Raw genomic sequence first — 21,485 nt, forward strand, 5'->3', positions numbered from 1 at the left:
AACAAATCTGTTCATTATATTCTCTACTTTTTGAGAAAATATGGCTCACCAAAGCAACTCCAGGACCCACAGAATTCAAGTTTTTATTTCTTTTACTATTCTCAGAAAAAATAATAGAAATTACTAAGGAATTGATACAATGTTTGATAGAGCTTGCATTTGCTCTATCTGTCCAAAACAAATGGTGGCTAATTGATTAATATCATAAACTCTTTTATCAACTGTTCTGAGGAAGAGAGGAAACTGAAGCACTTGAGTAATAAAGCAACTGTTAAACAGCATTTTCAGATGTACTGGAGAATTTTCTATTCTAGGGTACTTTGTCTCAAATTGGGTTAGTGCCATTTTAATCTACATTTTAGAGAACAGCATCTTTGATCTTTACTCTGTGCACATGATGGTATTATTTTGCTTAATTTTCATGCCAAAATTAAATACTGCATAGATTCAAATATACTTAACAAGAAGTTGAAGGAGACAATAGTACACCACCACCATGTCTCATTGCATGCATGCCTTCTACCTCTGCTCCTTGACTATATAAATATTCTAATTTTTAATGGTGTAATTTACCAACACAAACTGTGAGTTATGGCAGTTAGTATGAAACCTTTGCAAATTAGAAAATCAGAATATTGCCTCCTCCTCCATCGCGTCATATATATTCCTCTGACCAAGGCCAACACTGACCTATGTGCAGCTAAGTTCAAGGTTATATTTCATTTCTGCATTGTGAATAAGCAATATTGACAATGCTTTCCGTTTCAAAATATTATCTTTCCTGTTTCTTTGACAGTCTCAATAGTAATTTTTCTATCTGGATGCCGAGGATATTTCTCTCTGGATTCATTCTTTCTCTAGCTCCAACACTTAGGACAGTGTCCAACATTCCATGCTGAAAAAAAAGTAGTTTCTGAATGAATAAATGAATACATAAACATAAGTAACTCTTGTACATCTACATTTAGATAAGTAGTAAATATCCTCAATGTAAGCCCCCAAATATCCTCTGATTATCCTTTGCAAACCATGACTTCTAGAATCACACCACATGTCACAACGCACTCAGCTTCCTAACAAAGGAATCAAGGAGGCATCTTTTTTTAATTTATTCTTTATGTTCCCACACTTTCTTATCATATGAAGTAGTACACATAAACTATAACACACACTATTTTTTTTCAATTTTCACATTAGCACATTTTCATAATTGTATTACTTAAAATGTTTTTAACATGTACATGTTGTGTGTGTGTGTGTGTGTGTGTGTGTGTGTGTGTGTGTGTGTTAACTGCATATGTACTTAACTGTATTATTTAGATAAAACATTTTGGCTTCTGTTTTATGTTAGAAGGAAAAAAAATCCATCTGGACAATTCCATAGTGAGTAAAAGCTGCATCAGAAGAGATCTATAGAGAGTAGTGCTTTTAATATGTTCTTTGTTTCACAACAAATCATCTATAGCTCACGTAAATACCTGCTTCATTATTTAAGTGGACAGACCAACTATAAATTTTTGAATAGAGAATGCTATAGTAACTTAGTAATTCCTCCAATAAACGTTACTATATATCATATAGTCTTGTAGAACACTGGGGACACAAATATAAACAAAAGAGATATGATCTTTACCATCAATGTCCTTGTATTCTAGATATATTGAGTAATCAAGATATGTAATGAATGCTACTGTCCAACTTTCATCAAAAACTCCCACTGGATAATCTTATCTGTCATGTTAGTCTTAAAAAAGACTTGAAACGATGTGGTGCGAAGTGACAGCTTAGATATGGTTCCAATCCACACATTTATTGTGTGAAATGGACCTAGCATTGCTGCCAGAGGGCTTTGTATAGAACAACAGAAGTTGCTTTGTGAAAGACTAAATTATCTCTGCATGATGTGGTCCCAAATAATTAATATGCCCTCTAACCAAAGATTGTTGATCATGTCCCATGACAAAAATTAGATGTTTTTGGCAAGGAATGCTGCCTGCAATAGGCTTTATATTTTCCTTTGTTGATGGCTAACTTCCACATTGCGGGCTAGATATCCAGCCAATAGTTTCAAGTGAAAAATTCCCTAATAGGCTTCATGTAGTGAAGCCAACATTTTTCATAACTTTGCTGGCATTACAATGCATTTTCTCCACAAAAACAACCCCATCTAGGAAAACCCTGACTGTGGATGATATGTGACTAGCTTCACTACATTAAGCAGGTTGTCTTCTGACCACAGCCCCAAACACCCAGTTTGAGACCAGGTGCCCAGTCCTGCTGTCTTTACGTAGTCATTGAGTTTTAAGATTCTGAAAAATAGACCAGATACTCTTTGAATCAACACTTTTTAATATTTAGCACTAGTATAAAATTTCATAAAGCTTTTGACAGAAAAGCCAACGCTGTCACAAACCATAGGAAAATGTATTATCCCATCCACACAAAGTCTAGAGGTTGGTGACATTTTTGATTACAAGGCACGATCACATCTCTGTCACTTTTTGACCCTTTACACAAAATAAATAGGTTTTAAACCTTCACTTCAGTATCTACGGTAGTAAGAAAGGGCAGAGCAGAAAGGCGGGCACCTCTGAAGCTCTGCCTTGCAAAGTAGTTTTTCAGTAGGTTTAATATTATGATAATCATATATTTGCTTCATCCACAGTTCCTGGCTCCTAACTCGCAGAGCCCATATTATTTCCTAAGTGACTAAAGCAATAAGCAGATCTTTTGCTAAACTATTTGGCCTTTTGTTTTTGGTTCCTGAAGCAGCTTTGGGGCAGCTTCAGAACAATAAAGGTAAAAGATGATCTTTTCTTACAACCTTGGGGTGTGTTAGGCCCCGGAAGCAGTCTTAGAAAACAGAACCTCTCACTGACCTCCTCCTACCCCTCTTTTACCTGTTCCTTTTCTCCTCAATGCAGGCCATGGAAACTAAAAATACACTCTAAACTCTTGAATTTCTGTCTTAGAGCTGCTCATAAGGAAATTCTCCTACCGTGATGGTTAGTATTAGTTGTCAACTTGATTGGATTGAAGAATGATTAGAGAGCTGGTAAAGTACTGTGTCTGGGTGTGTCTGTTAGGGTGTTGTCAGAGGAGATTAACATTTGAGTCAGTTGACTGTGAGAGGAAAACCCACTCTTAACGTGGGTGGGCACCATCCACTCAGCTGCCAGCTTTTCTAGAACAAAGGTAGAAAAGGGTGAGATAAGCTGGCTTGCTCAGTCTCCTGGCTTTCATCTTTCTTCCATGCTGTATGCTTTTTTGTTTTCTTTTTTTTCCTTTTTCAGACAGGATCTCACTCTGTTGCCCAGGCTGGAGTGCAGTGATGCAATTGTGGCTCACTGCAACCTCTGCCTCCCAGCTTAAAGTGAATCCTCCTACTTCTGTCTCCGTAGTAGCTGGGAGTATAGATATATGCCACCACGCCGGGCTAACTTTTGTAATTTTAGTAGAGATGGGGTTTCATCATGTTGGCCAGGGTGGTCTCATACTCCTGACCTCAGGTGATCCACTTGCCTCAGCCTCCCAAAGTGCTGGGATTACAGACATGAGCCACTGTACTAGGCTGGATGCTTCTTTCCATTCTTCCTGCCCTTGGACATCAGACTCCAGGTTATTTGGCCTTGGACTCTTGGACTCACACCAATGGTTTTTGGGGTGCTCTCAGGCCTACAGCTACAAACTGAAGGCTCCACTGTCAACCTCCCTACTTTTGAGGTTTGGGGACTTGTACTGGCTTCCTCCTGGCTTCTTAGCTCCTTAGCTTGCAGACAGCCTGTTGTGGGACCTCACCTTGTGATTGTGTGAGTAAATTCTCTTTCATAAACTCCCTTTCATATACACTTATATCCAATTACTTCTGTCCCTCTGGAGAACACTAACACACTGAAAGACTTTGTCTTATTTTAGATCATAAGTTCCCCATTTCAGAAGGAGTCCTGCTCCATGTCCTATAGAAAGGAGTGCTGCACAAAACAGCCAAGAATCTGAGCAGACAGATCTTGCTGGGTTTTCCACTCAGTATTAGATCACACTCATTTCATCCAATAACGTTTTGACATGGTAGTCCATCCTTTAATCATGCGTCTCCATGGAAGTCTTCATAAAACGCCTAAGAGAATGGGGTACAGAAAGCTTCTGGACAGCTGAACTTGTGAAGACTTACAGAAAAGTAAACAAGAGCTCACCTGTGTGCCAGGAGGGTGGCACACCCCTAATCCAGGGGACAGAAGTTCCTGTGCTCTGGATGCTTCCAGATCTCCCTATGTATTTATCCTTGTGGCTGTTTATTTGTATCCTTCAAATATTATCGGTAATAAAGGGTACATGTAAACAAGTATCTTCCTGGGTTTTCTGAGACACTGTAACAAATTAACACAGCCTACAGAGAAGGGCATGGGAAGTCCACCTTGAAGCAATAGGTCAGAAATTCCAGGGCTCTGGATGTGTGATTGGTGAAGGAATTGGGGTCAATCTTGTGTGACTGAGCTCTCAACTTGTGGAGATCTGGCATAATCTTCAGGTAGACAGCATCAGAACTGAATTGGATCAGGAGCTGCCCAGCTGATATCTGCTATAAAATTGCTTGCTTGCTTAAGAATAGAGAGAGATCCCCACACATGTAGTCACAGAAGCTTCTTGTATTGATAGTTGTGGCATAAGAACAGAAGAAAAGCAGTACGTTTTGTCTATGTAGTAGGTGATAAAGATTTAATATGGTTTGGATTTGGGTCCCAGACCAAATTTCAGGTTGAATTGTAATTCCCAGTGTTGGATGTTGGGCCTGGTGGGAGGTGATGGGATCATGAGGCCGGTTTCCCATGAATGGTTTAACCGCATCCCCCTTGGTGCTGTTCTCATAATAGAGTCAGTTCTTACAAGATCTGGTTGTTTAAAAGTGTGCGGCACCTCCCCCAACACTTGCTGCTTTAGCCATGTGAAGTGCCTGCTCCCCCTTTGTCTTCTGCCATAATTGTCACATTCCTGAGGTCTCCCCTGAAGCTGAGCTGATGCCAGCATCATGCTTCCTGTACAGCCTACAAAGCCAATTAAACTTCTTTTATTTGTAAGTAACCCAGTCTCATGTATTTCTTTATAGCAGTGGGAGAATGGACTAATACTAGGTTCTTCAGCTGATTTTTTCTCGTGACTAGCACTGAATTGTAAAAACATCCTTAGATTAAGCACTGATCAAATGGAGTAGAATTATTACTGCTTTGACAAATTATGATTCATCACCTGTGACCCTGGTGGGGTTATATTACCTTCTCTGAGATTGAGGGCTAATATTTCCTGAATGAAATGGAATTGCATTGTCTGGTACCAAAGCAGGGCAAGTGAGGATACCAGACATTCAGCAGTATTTTTCACAAGCATAAAATACAAGGCCTACTACAAAGTTGTGCATTTCTCTTCCAGATTTAGGAAAAGTAAAGGTGGTCATATTTAAAAAACAAAACAAAACAAACTAAACTCCAGGACTGCTTAGATAGGCTGGAACTGCATACAACTTTTTGTACTATAAAGTAGTTTGGAATTCATATAATTGTTAATACTAAAACAAGGATAGATGTGGATGTTTCTAATTCTTAACATTAGTGAATAAGACCATTTTTAAATTCTGCTAAGTTTTGTTGTATAGACCGTACAGTTTTAAGGTGGTAAACAGCTGCTGTCTTCTGTTGATACTCTGCATTTTTACTTCATAAAGGATACAATAACTTATGGCAAGTTATTCCTTGTAAAGATACAGTTGTATGTTTATTTTTATCTACTTATGGTTTTTATGCCTTATTTTCTCTTCCTGTCCGACAGTGGTTAATTTGTAATATTATTGAGCTTTAATTTGTTTTCTATTTTTTGTTACATAAACTATAAATTTCCATAATCTCAAAAAATGTACAAAAGGGAAGAATGCTTAGAATCTTTGACTTGCATATTGATTAGACTGATACTGCCCTCAAATGTTTTTCCCTGAGAGATAATAAACATGATGAGTCTACTTTGAAGCAATGCTAAGTGAAAAAGTAGTTATTCTTTAAAAACTTGACACAAGGCTGGCGCGGTGGCTCAAGCCTGTAATCCCAGCACTTTGGGAGGCCGAGGCGAGTGGATCACAAGGTCAAGAGATCGAGACCATCCTGGTAAACATGGTGAAACCCCGTCTCTACTAAAAAATATACAAAAAATTAGCTGGGCATGATGGCACGTGCCTGTAATTCCCGCTACTCAGGAGGCTGAGGCAGGAGAATTGCCTGAACCCAGGAGGCAGAGGTTGCTGTGAGCCGAGATTGCACCATTGCACTCCAGCCTGGGTAACAAGCACGAAACTCAGTCTCAAAAAAAAAAAAAAAAAACTTGACACAATTCCTTGTTCCAAAAAAAGTATGCATTCTTTTGATTTCATTCTATATTGTTTCCCTGTGACTTAGCCTGCTTCATCTCATATTTTTGTTTTTTTTTTTTTGAGACAGAGTTTCACTCTTGTTACCCAGGCTGGAGTGCAATGGCACGATCTCGGCTCACCGCAACCTCCGCCTCCTGGGTTCAGGCAATTCTCCTGCCTCAGCCTCCTGAGTAGCTGCGATTACAGGCACGTGCCACCATGCCCAGCTAATTTTTTTTTTTTTTTGTATTTTTAGTAGAGACGGGGTTTCACCATGTTGACCAGGATGGTCTCGATCTTTTGACCTCGTGATCCACCCACCTCGGCCTCCCAAAGTGCTGGGATTACAGGCTTGAGCCACCGCGCCCAGCCCATCTCATATTTTAAAGCACACAATTAAATGGAGAGTTTGTCAGATATGCAGTATCTTAGCCTATATTACCAGATACTGTAATTCAGTAGAGCCAGACTGGGCTTGTGGAATTTTGCCTCTTTCGTGTACTCTAGAGTATTCTGATGCATGCCCACTATGAATTGTTGAATCCTTCTAAGGAAAACAATTACAGTACATTTGGTGTTTTTTAACTTTTATTTCAAGTTCAGAGGTACATCTGCAGTATCTTCAGGTTTGTTACATAGGTAAAGTGGATCACAGGTGTTTACTGTAAACATTATTTCATCACTCAGGTATTAAGCCTTGTATCCATTAGTTATTTTTCTTGGTCTTCTCCTTCCTCCCACCCTTCACCTTCTTACAGGCCCCAGTGTGTGTTGTCCCCTCTATGTGTCCATTTGTTCTCATCATTTCGTTTCCACTTATAAGTGGAAACATGCAATATTTGGTTTTCTGTTCCTTTGTTAATTTGCTCAATATAATGGCCTGCAGCTCCATCCATGTCCCTTCAAAGGACACGACCTACTTCTTTTCTATGACTGCAAAGTACTCCGTGATGTATATGTGCCACATTTTCTTAACCAGTCTATCATTGACTGGCATTTGGTTTGGTTTCATGTCTTTGCTATTGTGAATAGTGCTACAATGAACATATGTGCACATGTCTTTATAATATTAACAAAATAAATAAATTACATCCCTTTGGGTATATGCCCAGTAAGGGGATTGCTGAATCAAATGGTATTTCTGTCTTCAGGTCTTTGAGGAATCACCACACTGTCTTCCACAATGGCTGAACTAATTTATAGTCCCATCAACAGTGTATGTTCAGGTATGGTGGCTAACGCCTGTGATCCCAGCACTTTGGGAGGCCAAGGCAGGCAGATCACATGAGGTCAGGAGTTCGAGACCCGCTTGGCCAACATGATGAAACCCCATTTTTACTAAAAATACAAAAACAAAATTAGCCAGACATGGTAGCATGGGTCTGTAGTCCCAGCTACTTGGGAGGCTGTGGCAATAGAGTTGCTTGATCCCGAGAGACAGAGGTTGCAGGAAGCTGATATTGTGCCACTGCTCTCCAGCCTGGTTGACAAAGGGAGACCTCATCTTGGAAGAAAAACAAAACTAAAGCAGTGTATAAGCATTAATTTTTCTTTACAACCTCTCCAGCATCTCTTCTGTTTTGATATTTTAATAATAGTCACTTCAACTGGTGTAAGATGGCATCTCATTGTGGTTTTGATTTGCATTTCTGTAATGATCAGTGATACTAAGCTTTTTTATATGCTTGTTGGCTACATGTATGTACAAGCCACTGCTCAAAGAAATTAGAGATGAAAAAAACAAGGGAAAAAACATTCCATGCTTGTGGATAGAAAAAATCAATATAATTGAAATGTTCATACTGCTCAAAGTAATTTATAGATTCAATGATATTCCCATTAAAATGCCATTAATATTCTTCACAGAACCAGAAAGAAAAAAACTATTTTAAAATTCATATGAAACAAAAAATAAGCCCAAATTTCCAGGGCAATCCTAAGCAAAAGGAATAAACCTGGTGGCATCATCCTATCCAACTTCAAACTATACTACAAGGCTGCAGTAATCAAAATAGCATGGTACTGCTATTAGCAGGTAGCATGGTACAAGAATAGAAGCATAGGCCAATGAAACAGAATAGAGAATGCAGAAATAAAATGACACACTTCGAATTCTCTGATCTTTGACAAACCTGACAAATCACTGTTCAATAAATGGTGCTAACATAATTGGGTAGCCATATGCAGAAAATTGAATATGAACCCCTTTTTGCAGCATATACAAAAATTAAGATGAGTTAGGGGCTTAAATGTAAAACCTAAAACTATAAAAACTCTGGAAGACAACCTAGGCAATATAAATCAGGACATAGGCACAGGCTAAGATATCATGATGAACATGCTAAAACTAATTGCAACAAAAGCAAAAATTGACAAACGGGATTTACCTAAACTAAAGAGTTTTGCACAGCAAAAGAAACTACCAACAGTGTACATAGACAACCTACAGAATGGGAGGGCATTTTTGGATACTATGTATCTGACAAAGGTCTGATACTCAACATCTATAAGGACTTAAAAAATTTACCCACAAAAAGTCAACCCCATTAAAAGGTGGGCAAGAACATGAATAGACACTTCTCTAAAGAGGACATATTTGTGAGCAAAATCATATGAAAAAAACAACACACTTGATTTGTTAATTTGTATTCTTGGTCAACCAGTGAATCAAAGCCATGTAAGATTTCCTAAAATCTTTCAGGGTTATTTCCTTTTGGTTTTATTTCCAGTTTGCCATTGGAAAAAAAAAAGATATCTCTGAAAATAAAAACACCATGATTATAAAACTATATATTTTTGGTTGCCTATTTAACATTAAAGGCCTTCTCTTTATCCATCTGTGTCCACCCCTTGCCAACAGAAATTAGGTTAGGTAAGGCAAGGGAATTTTTGCATGGCATGTGTTATATTCATGCTTCTTGCCAGCATAATTTAAAAGCCCTCAGATAAGCAAATCAGCACATGACTTTCACAGGGGTTAAATTTGGTACGGGATAGGGTCTCAAATCCCATTTTTTTTTTAATCAGAAAAAACTTCAAAGGGTTTTGGAAAACAGGTGTCCCTAACTTCTCAAAAGGAAATGACAGAAAGTCATAGGTTTTCTATTTGACTTCTGTCCTAAATGTCCTGCAGGCGCTCAAAGGAGGGTTGAGAGTATGACCAGAAAGAAGCATTAGATGGGACCCATGCGAAGCAAGTCCTGTCAGGACCATAACTCCCTTATTTTGCAATTATGTAAGCAATACATTCCTACTGTTTCGGTCATTTTGAATCCTACTTTTGTTACGTGCAATTACATGCCCCTTGACTGCTTGAAGATCTAGAGGATTTTTTGCAGTGTACTCTGTGACATGTACACAGTCTCACATATCACAATATTACAATCTTAGATATGTAACTTGCTATGTAAAACATATACTTGTATATCTACACACACATATATACATGCTATCTGGCTCATGGGTATCTTAAAAACTGTCTATAACTATTCTTACCTCAGAAACCTTCTTCTTCATCATCCCCCTGACAGGAAATGCCACATGAATTCTCCTAGGTAACAGAGCCAGAAAACTGTTAAGTCATTTTTGACACTTGATTTTTATTCTCTATGTCCTGTGGTATTCTAGTAAATGTTTAACAATCAATTCTGTAGAAAAATGAGAGTTCTATTTGCATTTTTTCCCATTTCCATTACAGAAATGCTACCAGGTGGCTAACTTTAAGCTACTAACACCACCAATTTCCCCTTGTGCCAGCTGTATGCAAAACACTTGAACGCGTACATTAGGGGTTCTCAAAGTGTGGTAGCTGGACCAGCAATGTTAGCATCATCTATGAACTTGTTAGAAATGTGAATTCTTCATCACCAACCAAATCTACTAGAAATAAAAACAAAGCAAATAAGCCAACCAAACTCTCTGTGGTTGGGGCCTGAAGCGTGAAAAGTGGTGATTTCTTTGTGGACTACTTCAGGGAATGATATTGCACACAATAAAAAGAAACTGGGTCCTGAATCAACACAAGTAGGAAAACTGTGAGCGAGGAACTACTGCATTAAACAGCTATTTAAGAAACGAACTTCTTTTTGTGATCTTCCACAAACAGTTTTAATTGATACATGGAGTAACCATCACATGTCTTCACAAAAACAGAAGCAGTAGGAGAGCTGCGTGTGTATGTGTGATTTATTTTAAGGAATTGTTTCAGATAATTGTGGGAAGTGAGAATAGGCAAGTTCAAAATCACTACAGCAGACCAGCAGGCTGGAAACTTGGGAAATAATTTATAATGCAGTCATGAGGCTTATTTCTTCTTTTCTAGGAAACCTCAGCTGTTGCTTTTAAGACCTTCAAGTGATTGGATAAGGCCCACCATATTGATGACAGTAATCTGCTCCTCTTAAAGTTAACTAATTGTAGTTGTTAACCACATCTGTGTAATACCATTTCAGCAACACATAACTTTTCTTCGTTGTTTTTATATTGTTTTGAGCTGAAGTCTCCCTCTTGTCGCCCAGGCTGGTGTGAAATGGCACAATCTTGCTTTACTGCAACCTCCTCCTCCAAGTTTCAAGCAATTCTCCTGCCTCAGCCTCCTGAGTAGCTGGGATTACAGGCGACTGCCAGTATGCCTGGCTAATTTTTGTATTTGTATTAGAGACAGGGTTTCACCAAGTTGGCCAGGCTGGTCTTGAACTCCTGACCTCCGTTGATCTGCCCACCTTGGCCTCCCAAAGTATGGGAATTACAGGGGTGAGCCACCACCCCTGGACATGACTGTGTTTTTTAATAACTGGATGTTATATGGCCTAGCCAAGTTGGCATGCAAAATCAATCATCGGAACTGGATGGCATTTACTTAACAAATAGAATCATTTTACTCTCTTCCTTAACAAATTCCATTTTCCCACATGATAGCCCGAATAATATTTGACCTAAACTTTCTTCCCTCAGCTTAAAAATCCTCAGTGGCAGGCCGGGCGCGGTGGCTCAAGCCTGTAATCCCAGCACTTTGGGAGGCCGAGGCGGGTGGATCACTAGGTCAAGAGTTCGAGACCATGCTGGTCAACATGGTGAAACCCCGTCTCTACTAAAAATACAAAAACTTGGCTGGGCATGGTGGCGCGTGCCTTTAATGCCATCTACTCAGGAAGCTGAGGCAGGAGAATTGCCTGAACCCAGGAGGCGGAGGTTGCCGTGAGCCGAGATCGCGCCATTGTACTCCAGCCTGGGTAACAAGAGCGAAACTCCGTCTCAAAAAAAAAAAAAAAATCCTCAGTGGCTTTTCTCACATTGTTTGGTCATTAAAATTCCATTATTCAAACGGAATCTCAAGGTCCAGTATTATTTGGTCCTTGTCTACTTATCCAACATCATCCGAAAGTATTCTTCTCTTTTTCTTCGCTGCCCTCCATGTATATACACACATACAAATATTACATTCTCTAGAATATGATAAAGTCTCCTCTGTAGTAAGATTTCCTTTTATATAGCTCACTCTTCTTACAATGGTTTCCTTCTTAACTCTGTACCTAATTCCCATTCTACTCCTATTTCATCTTAAGTGTTATTGGCTGAGTGTTCCCCTAACTCTCCATTTAATTAGGCACTTCATTTTATTTTTATTAAGAATACTTTAATTATATAGTTATACATATGTTTATGTGTTTTATGTTTAATTTTATAATTACCCAGAAGGCTGAATGAGAACAGGAAACATGTCCTTATATGGCCTATATTAATTATCATTTTTAGCTATTGTTAACAGAGAGATATTGCTTATTTTTCCAAGACAACAGAGAAATGACTTGTCTAGCATTATACTGTACAGTCAGCTGAGGAGCTTGCTGAGGGGAAAAGAAATACTGAATGGAAGAAGGAATATAGGAGTGGAAGAATGTATTTAGAAATATCAACTACACCAGGTAACCAGTTACAGAATTGAGGACTGTTATTGTCACGAGCATCTATTTCTGATTTTGTTATGAATCATTTGTGTATATATATATTAAGCAAACATTGCTTTACTTCTGCTATTATTCCCTTATCATGTAACACAAGGTGTATAGATTTATCACAGTATTTAGGTATTGCTAGTGCATTTAGGTATTGTTAGTGCACATTGTTAGTTATATACAGGCTAGTTGTCTAATGCTAAGTGGAAGTATGACCTTGTTTTGTCCTTTTTCAGAGATTAAATGTGGTTTAAAGAGATGCATATGGATGCCAGGCGTGAGCCACTGAGCCTGGACATGTCTGTTTTTGTTGTTGTATTTTTTGAGCCAAAGTCTCACTCTTGTCACCCAAGCTGGTATGCGATGGTTAACAGGGTGTGGACTTGTCATGGTTAATTTTATGTGTCAGTGCAGCTGGACCTCAATGCTCAAATATTTGGACAAACATTGTTCTGTAGGTTTCTGTAAGAGCATTTTTAAGTGAGATTAACATTTAAATCAGCAGGTTTAGGTGAAGCCGATTGAGCTCCATAATGTGGGTGAGCCTCATCCAATCAGCTGAAGGTCTGAATAGAACAGAAAGACGAACCTCCCATGAGCAAGAGGGAATGCTGCAAGCAGACGGCCTCAGACTTGTACTGCAACATAGTTCCCCTGGGGTGCGCTGACAATGCCTGCCCACCCTGCAAAGTTTCGACTTGCCAGCCTCTATAATCACATGAACGAATTACTTAAAATAAATCAGTTTCTATGTATACTGGGTCTGTTACTCTGGAGAACCCTGGCTCATACAGATGTTTTAATGCAGAGTTTGTAAAACACCCGAGCTTATATGTATGATCAGATGTGTAAATGAATGCTGTTTATTAGAAAGAAGGCTCAATAACCTGTTCAGATACTCAAAGTAGTCTAATCTTAATTATGTCCAACAATCTTGCCTAAATTGTCTATTTAATAACCTATTAATTATATCAGGTTTATTAATAAGTTGCTAAATAGACTGATAATTTAGGCAAGATTCTTAGACATAATTGGAAGGCGAATTGTTCGGTGCTGAATTGATCCAGAAAGTATGATTGCCAGTGTATCAGCAGCAGCAAGGCCTAAGTACTACTTTTCCAAGACAAATGTGTAGCATTTCTTCACTGTGATTTCAAAAGAGCATGAGATCTGGACATCCTTCAGCCTCAGTCCACTCTTTAGTCTCAATTTCCCGATAGGAAATGCTTGTGAAAGAACTATTTACCTACTCACACAGTTAAATTTACTTCTCAAGTAGGAAAAATAAATTTTCATGCGTAAGGTGTTTGAAAGCTAGGATTATGAAAAACAGTCTGTAAATCTGTTCAATCAATTAGTGTGTGAGTGAATAGAATACAACTTACAGGCAAATCACAGTATTTCTCCATGAAAGCTAAGCATACTGGTGAATCACCAATCTTTTTAATTCCAAAAATTTAAAATACATACTCCGTAGGCCTTTCATGACAGATATGAAGAAAGGGAGAAATAAGAGAAACAAATATTACTGTTATATAACTAGTTTACATACCTAGTCTAAAATACCTACAAAAGTATAACTGCTGAATCCAGAAAGGTTTAACTTCTATTAATCTGATAGCCTGAAAATGCTTCTCCAATCAAATTCACACAGTTCTTTTAGAATATTCCCCAAGACGCTGTCTTAAGCCTGCTGCAGACTAAGCCTGCTCAGTTAGGTTCTTTCAGCCTGACATCATTGTGCCCCCTCTTATATTGAACCACTTCATCCCCATCATATGCTGACAAAAACTGTAATCCGTGATCTCGTAGAAATAAGTGTGTGTGATTTCATTGTTCCTTTGAGACACTTTAGAATTGCCAGACAGAAATTCTATTACCATAGCTCACAATGAGATTTCTATAAGTTTTGCCCTCAACTTTTATTTTCTTAAAGGATTTCCAAATTACAAGTGTGTTCTTGTACTTTTAATAATGGAAATAGTGCATAAATGCAGGTAATAATGGGCTATACTTGTCTATATAAAGTGTAAGTTCTAAAATTTGCAGGATATTTCATGTCATGTGTTAAAAATAAACCATTTGTAAGAAATCCATCTTTCCTTTTTATATACATAATTCAAATAAAAGCACAGCTTTACAAGTATCTTCATTTCCCATGTTCATTTTGACAAGGTTATTATTCGCCTCCCCTAGTAATTTCTTTTTCTTTATCTTTCTGTCACAAAGAATTCAGAAAAAAAAGGCAAACATAGTATTACATTTCTCAGTGTTTCTTTGAATATGATGTTTCATAATATCAATAAAACTGAGGTTAATATTGCTTCCAAAGTCAAAATTTGTATTGAATTAAAACAATGGAAGCGAAAGAAGGCAACTATGAAATTACAAAATTAATCTTATAATTTGTTGAACAGTTTTGAGTTTTTGCATCCATAGACTTTCCTCTTGCCCAACATGAAGACCATTTCAAACAGAAATTATTCTGTGAATAAATGTATTAGCTATGGTTCAACTCAAAGTGTCTATTATGAATTTCTTCAATGGGCCATTTTTAGTAATCTATTTATTTAAGTTGCCTGTAGCCCCAATAAGTTTGTTCTCTTAGTGTTTATGAAAAAATACAGCAATGAGGTTGAAAGTATGTCTTTCTTTTACCTTGTTTTTATTTCTAACCATTTCTCAAAGACTCAAAATATGAATCATATCTATTGGAACCAATTTTACAATTCTTATTTAGAGGCAATCCTAATGAATCTCTAATTTAATTGAATGACAAATTATTATATAAATGATAATTATAGAAAACATTCAAAAGGTAAGGCTTTTAAAATAATTCTTAAAGTTTCTGTAATATAACATTAATAAAAATAAATTTTTATCGGACCTAATGATTGCATAGAAAAAATTATAAATTCATAGCTTTAGCATCTAAAACTAAATAAAAGAAATGAATATGAATTATCAACTTTCAATCAAAGAAAGTCAATACCAGACAATATAGAAAAAAGCTTAAGTACTTCCTGATTTAACAGTCAGATTTTTCTCTAAAATGGTGTGTATATATATATATATATTGAGACGGAGTTTCGCTCGTGTTATCTTGTTACCCAGGCTGGAGTGCAATGGCGTGATCTCGGCTCACAGCAACCTCCGACTCCTGGGTTCAGGCAATTCTCCTGCCTCAGCCTCCTGAGTAGCTGGGATTACAGGCACGCGCCACCATGCCCAGCTAATTTTTTGTATTTTTAGTAGAGGCGGGGTTTCACTGTGTTGACCAGGATGGTCTCGATCTCTTGACCTCGTGATCCACCCGCCTCGGCCTCCCAAAGGGTAATAATATTTTTGATAATATCTAAGCTTAAAAAAATTTAATCAGATACTTAAATATATCTGTTTTCTGAGCATATTCTATGTAAATGTAGTCCTCAATTTTGAATGTTAATTTCAGGGATGAAAGTTTTTAAAAGGCTTTCTATTTCCTTTCTTACTCACTTTATCCTTTTTGGGGAAAAGTACTAAGTTGGGTAAAAGGTCTATTTTGTCATATACAGTAATTGTCTTAAATCTATACAGAGTCTTTTAACATGTAGTATTTTTTACTTGTTCTGTTATTGTTAGTGAGTAAAACATATTCTTGAGCTTGATGATATATTACAATACTATACACCAAGGAAATTACTATATTCCTCAAGACACATAGCATTGCCCTGACCCAAGATACTTCCATGATCTTTTTCAGTTACTGATCTCCAAATCTGTCACCATAGATTCATTTGCTTGTCTTTGAATTTCATGTAAATTGTATCATGCAGTATATACTTTTCTGTATCTAATTTCTTTAACTGCATATATTTTAAAATGTTGTCTGCAGTTTAAAAAGTTGTCTATTTTTTTGAGTAGTATTTCTTCATATTAATATATAGCAACATTTGTTTATCTATTCACTTGTTGAACATTTGATGCAATTCAGGTCTTTTATGAATAAAGTTGTTATACCTGTGTGTAAAGGTCTTGCCGTAGGCAGAAACATTCATCTCTTAAGTATACACTTCTTGTCAGAGCATCTGGGTCATAATCATCTAGGGCTCAGTTTTATAAGGTACTAAAATATTGTTTTCCAAAATAAATGTGCTCATTTTTATGGTCACAGAAAGGTGTGAGTGTTTCTGTTGGTCTTCATCTTTCATGAAACCCAGGTTGTCTGCAAAAATATTTTAGGCATTTTGAATGGAGGGGAATACAGTAGTGTAATACTGTGGTTGTAATTTGACTATCACTGATCACAGATAATGTTAAGTATGTTTCATTGATTGAACATTTGCAAATTCTTTTTTAGCAGATGCCTCCTAAAATATTTATTAGACTGACCATTTTTTTCCTTATGGATTTGTATGAACGGTTTACCTATTATAGATACAGCGTCGATTTCACAGATGACTATTGGGAAACCTACCAGTCTGTGACTTGTCTTACATACTCAGTTTATTAATGTCATCTTTAATTAATTATTAAATTTTGTGTAATTCGACATAACCTTTTTAAAATCTAGTGATTTTAACAGATTTATTTAGGCAAAACTTACATAAAATAATATTGAACCACTTAAAACTTACAGCTAAAATCTTGGTTCGTTAACAAAATCATGTAATCAAAATCACACTTAAGATATATCATTTTCATCATCCCATGGAGTTTCCTCATTTTTTATTGCAGGTGGTTCAATTGAAATATCCACAGTCCAGGAAACACTAATCTGCTATCACTGTACATTTATTTTGTTTGGAAATTTATATGCATAGAGCCAAGTGGTATGTCGTCTTTTGTATTTTTTCAATTATCATGATATTTTTGAGGTTCATCTATGCTGCTGTGTGTACTGATAGTTTTTCCTTACTGTGGCTGAAGTAATCTATTGTTCAGATATACCCCTTTTAATTACCCATTCACTTCACTCTTCTCTGACCCTCCAACCTCGAGTAGGCCTATGTGTTTTTGGTTATCTTCTTCATGTCCATGTGCACTCAATGTTTAGCTCTCACTTAAAGGTGAGAACATGTGGTGTTTGGTCATCTGTTCCTGCAGTTCACTTAGGTGAGGAGCCTTCAGATCTATCCATGTTGCTGCAAAGAACATGATCTTGTTCTTTTTATGGCTGCATAGTATTTCATGGTGCGTATGTGCCACATTTTCTTTATTCAGTCTACAATTGATAGGAATTTACATAAATTCCTTGTCTTTGCTATTGAGAATAGTGTTGCAATGAACATGTGCATGTGTGTGTCTTTATGGCAGAATGATTCCTATTCCTTTGAGTATATAGCCAGTAATGGAATTTCTGGGTCGAATGGTAGGTCTGTGTTAAGTTCTTTGGGAAATCTCCAATCTGTTTTCCCACACACTGTGGCTGAACTAACTTACAATCCCACTAGTAGTGTATATACATTCTCTTTTCTCCACAACCTCACCAGTCTCTGTCATTGTATGCTTTTGTTTAGTAATAGCCATAGTGACTGGTGTGAGATGGTAGGACATTGTGATTTTGAGTTTCTCTAATAATTAGTGATGTTGAACACATTTTTATATGCTTGTTGGCCACAGGTGTGTCTTCTTTTGAGAAGTTGCTGCTCATGTACTCTGCTCATTTTTTAATGGGGTTGTTTATTGCTTGTTCAATCATTAAAATTCCTTGATAGTCTCTGATATTAGACCTTTGTTAGATGCATAGCTTGCAAATATTTTCAACCATTCTGTAGGCTTTCTATGTATTCCGTTGATAGTTTCTTCACTGTGCAGAAGCTCTTTAGTTTATTTAGGTCATTGTGTTATCTCTAATTTCTCTCAGCAATAGTTTGTAATTATTGTTGTAGAGATCTTTAACTTCCCTGATTATCTGCATTCCTAGGTATTTGATTTGTTTTCTGTGGCTATTGGAAATGGGATTGTCTTCTTGATTAGGCTTTCAGCTTGGATTTTGTGGGTATATTATAATAATACTGTTTTTTTTTTAATATCGATTTTGTATCCTAAAACTTTTCTGAAGTTGCTTATCAGATCTAAGAGTTTTTGGGCAGAGACCATGGGGTTTTCTTGGCATAATATTATATCATCTGTTAAGAGAGACAGTTTGAATTCCTTTCTTCCTATTTGGATACCTTCTATTTCTTTCTCTGGCCTGATTGCTCTAGCTATGACTTCCAGTACTATGTTGCATAGGAGTGGTTAGAGTGGGCATTCTTGTCGTGTTTTAGTTCTCAAATGTTTCTATTTATCTAAAATCTTTTTCTCATCTATTAAGATGGTTTCTGCTTTTAGTTCTCTTTATATGATATATTACATTTATTGATTTGCATTTATTAAACAAAATTTGCATCCCAGGAATAACGCCTATTTGACTATGAGGTATTAGTTTTTAGTTGTGCTGCTGGATTAGGTTTGCAAGTATTTTATTGAGGCTTTTTGCATCTATGGTCATCAGGGATATTGGCTTGAAGTTTTCCTTTTTTGTTGTGTCCCTGCCAGATTGTGGTATAAGAATGATAGTGTCCTCAGAATAAGTTAGGAAGAAGTCCCTCTACCTCTTCAATATTTTGGAATTCTTTCAGTAGAATTAGTCCAGCCCTTCTTTATACAATGGGTAGCATTTAGCTGTGAATCATCTAGTCCAGGGATTTTTTTTTTCTAATTGGTAGGCATCTATTTACTGATTCCATTTTCACACTTATTATTGGTCTATGTGCGGTTTCAAGTTCTTCCTGATTCAAACTTAGAACTTCGTATGTTTGAAGGAATTTATCCCCTTCTAAGTTTTCTAGGTTGTGTGCATAAAAGTGTTCATAACAGCCTCTGAGGGTTGTTTTGTATCACTGTGGGGTTGCTGGTACTGTCTCCTTTGTGATTTCTGATTGTGATTAATTGGATCTTTCCTCATTTCTTCTTTCAAATTACAAATTTTGGTTTCACTGATCTTTGGTATGGTTTTCAGAGTCTCAATTTCATTCAGTTCAGGTTTGCTTTGGGTTATTTTCTTCTGTTTTGCTAGCTTTAAAGCTAGCTTGCTCTTGTATTTCTAGTTCCTCTAGGTGTGATGTGAAGTTGTTGATTTGAGAGTTTTCTAACTTTATATATATACATATATATGTATTTTTATACATTTATATATATTATATATGTATTTCTAAATTTATGTGTTAGAAATACATATGTAGTATATATTACAGAAATATATATATGTAAGAAATATATAGTTAGGAAATGTGTGTTTTTAGCACTATAAACATTTATCTTAACTTTCAAAAAACCAAAATCATCCAGCCACAATCTTGGACAGAGCAATATAAACAGAAAGCATTACTAACGTGATCTCTCAAAACTATGCAATTACATGGACATTAAACAACCTTCTTCTAAATGAATTTTGGGTAAACAATGCAATTATATCCACTTTAGCTATGTCCTAGAGATTCTGGTATGTTGTATCTTTATTTTCTTTAGGTTCAAAGAATTTCCTGATTTTGCCTTAATTGTATTGCTTACCCAAAACTCATTTAAAGGAAGTTGTTTAATTTCCATGTAACTGTATAGTTTTGAGATATCATTTTAGTAATGCTTTCTATTTATATTGCTCTGTAGTCCAAGATTGTGGCTGGTATGATTTTGTTTTATTGAAAATTATCGAGAATTGTTTTATGGCCAAGATGTGGTCAGTTTTAGAGTATGTGCCATGTGCAGATGAGAAAAATGTCTATTTGTTGTTGGGTACATTCTCTAGATACCTTTAGGTCCATTGGGTCAAGTGTTGAGTTTAGATAGCAAATATATCTGTTAGTTTTCTCCCTCAATGATCTGTCTAATACCATCAGAGGAATGCTGAAGTCTCCCACTTTTGAGTGGTTATCTTTCTGTAGGTCTCTAAGACCTTGTTTTATGCATCTGGGTGCTCTGGTGTTGAGTGCATATATATTTAAGATAACTAAGTCCTTCCTTCGAATTGAACACTTTAACATTATGTAATGCCCTTGTCTTTTTTGATCATTGTTGGTTTAAAGTCTGTTTTGTCCTAAATTAAAATAGCAACTTCTGCTTTTACATTTTCTGTTTGCTTGATGTATGATTTTTTCCATTATTTTACTTTAGAGCCTATGAGTGTCACTGAATGTGACATGGTTCTTTTGAAGACAGCATACAATTGGGTCCTGCTTATTTAATCAATTTTCTACTTGGTGCTTTTTAACTTAGGTGAATAGCCTGTTTACATAAAAACTTAACATTGATATGTCTGGATTTATTCTGTCAGCATATTTTTAATTGATTGCTACAAAACCTTTTTTTATTGCATTTTAGGTTTTGGGGTACATGTGAAGAACATGCAAGATTGTTGCATAGGTACACACACGGCAGTGTGATTTGCTGCCTTTCTCCCCTTCACCTATATCTGGCATTTCTCCCCATGCTATCTCTCCCCAACTCCCCACCCCCAGTGTCCCTCCCCTATTTCTTCCAACAGACCCCAGTTTGTAGTGCTCCCCTCCCTGTGTCCATGTGTTCTCATTGTTCAACACCCGCCTTTGAGTGAGAACATGCAATGTTTGATTTTCTGCTCTTGTGTTAGTTTGCTGAGAATGATGGTTTCCAGTTTCAACCATGTCCTTACAAAGGACACAAACTCATCGTTTTTGATGGCTGCATAATATTCAATGGTGTATATGTGCCACATTTTCCCTGTCCAGTCTATCATTGATAAGCATTTGGGTTGGTTCCAAGTCTTTGCTATTGTAAACTGTGCTCCAATGAACATTCGTGTGCATGTGTCCTTATAGTAGAACAATTTATAATCCTTTGGATATATACCCAGTAATGGGATTGCTGGGTCAAATGGAATTTCTATTTCTAGGTCCTTGAGGAATCGCCACACTGTCTTCCACAATGGCTGAACTACTTTACACTCCCACCAGCAGTGTAAAAGTGCTCCACATCTCCACATTTTTTTTTTTTTTGGAATTAAACTTGGAACGATGTCAGTGGTCCCACCTTGGGCTTTATTATATAGTCAAGTTACTTACTTAAAAAAACACATTTTGGCAATTATTTTTACAGTGAACAATTCTATATACACATTATAAACATAGTTTGATATAAAA

The sequence above is a fragment of the Callithrix jacchus genome, chromosome 2 (genome assembly GCF_049354715.1).
Source record: "Callithrix jacchus isolate 240 chromosome 2, calJac240_pri, whole genome shotgun sequence".
Lineage (NCBI taxonomy): Eukaryota > Metazoa > Chordata > Mammalia > Primates > Cebidae > Callithrix > Callithrix jacchus.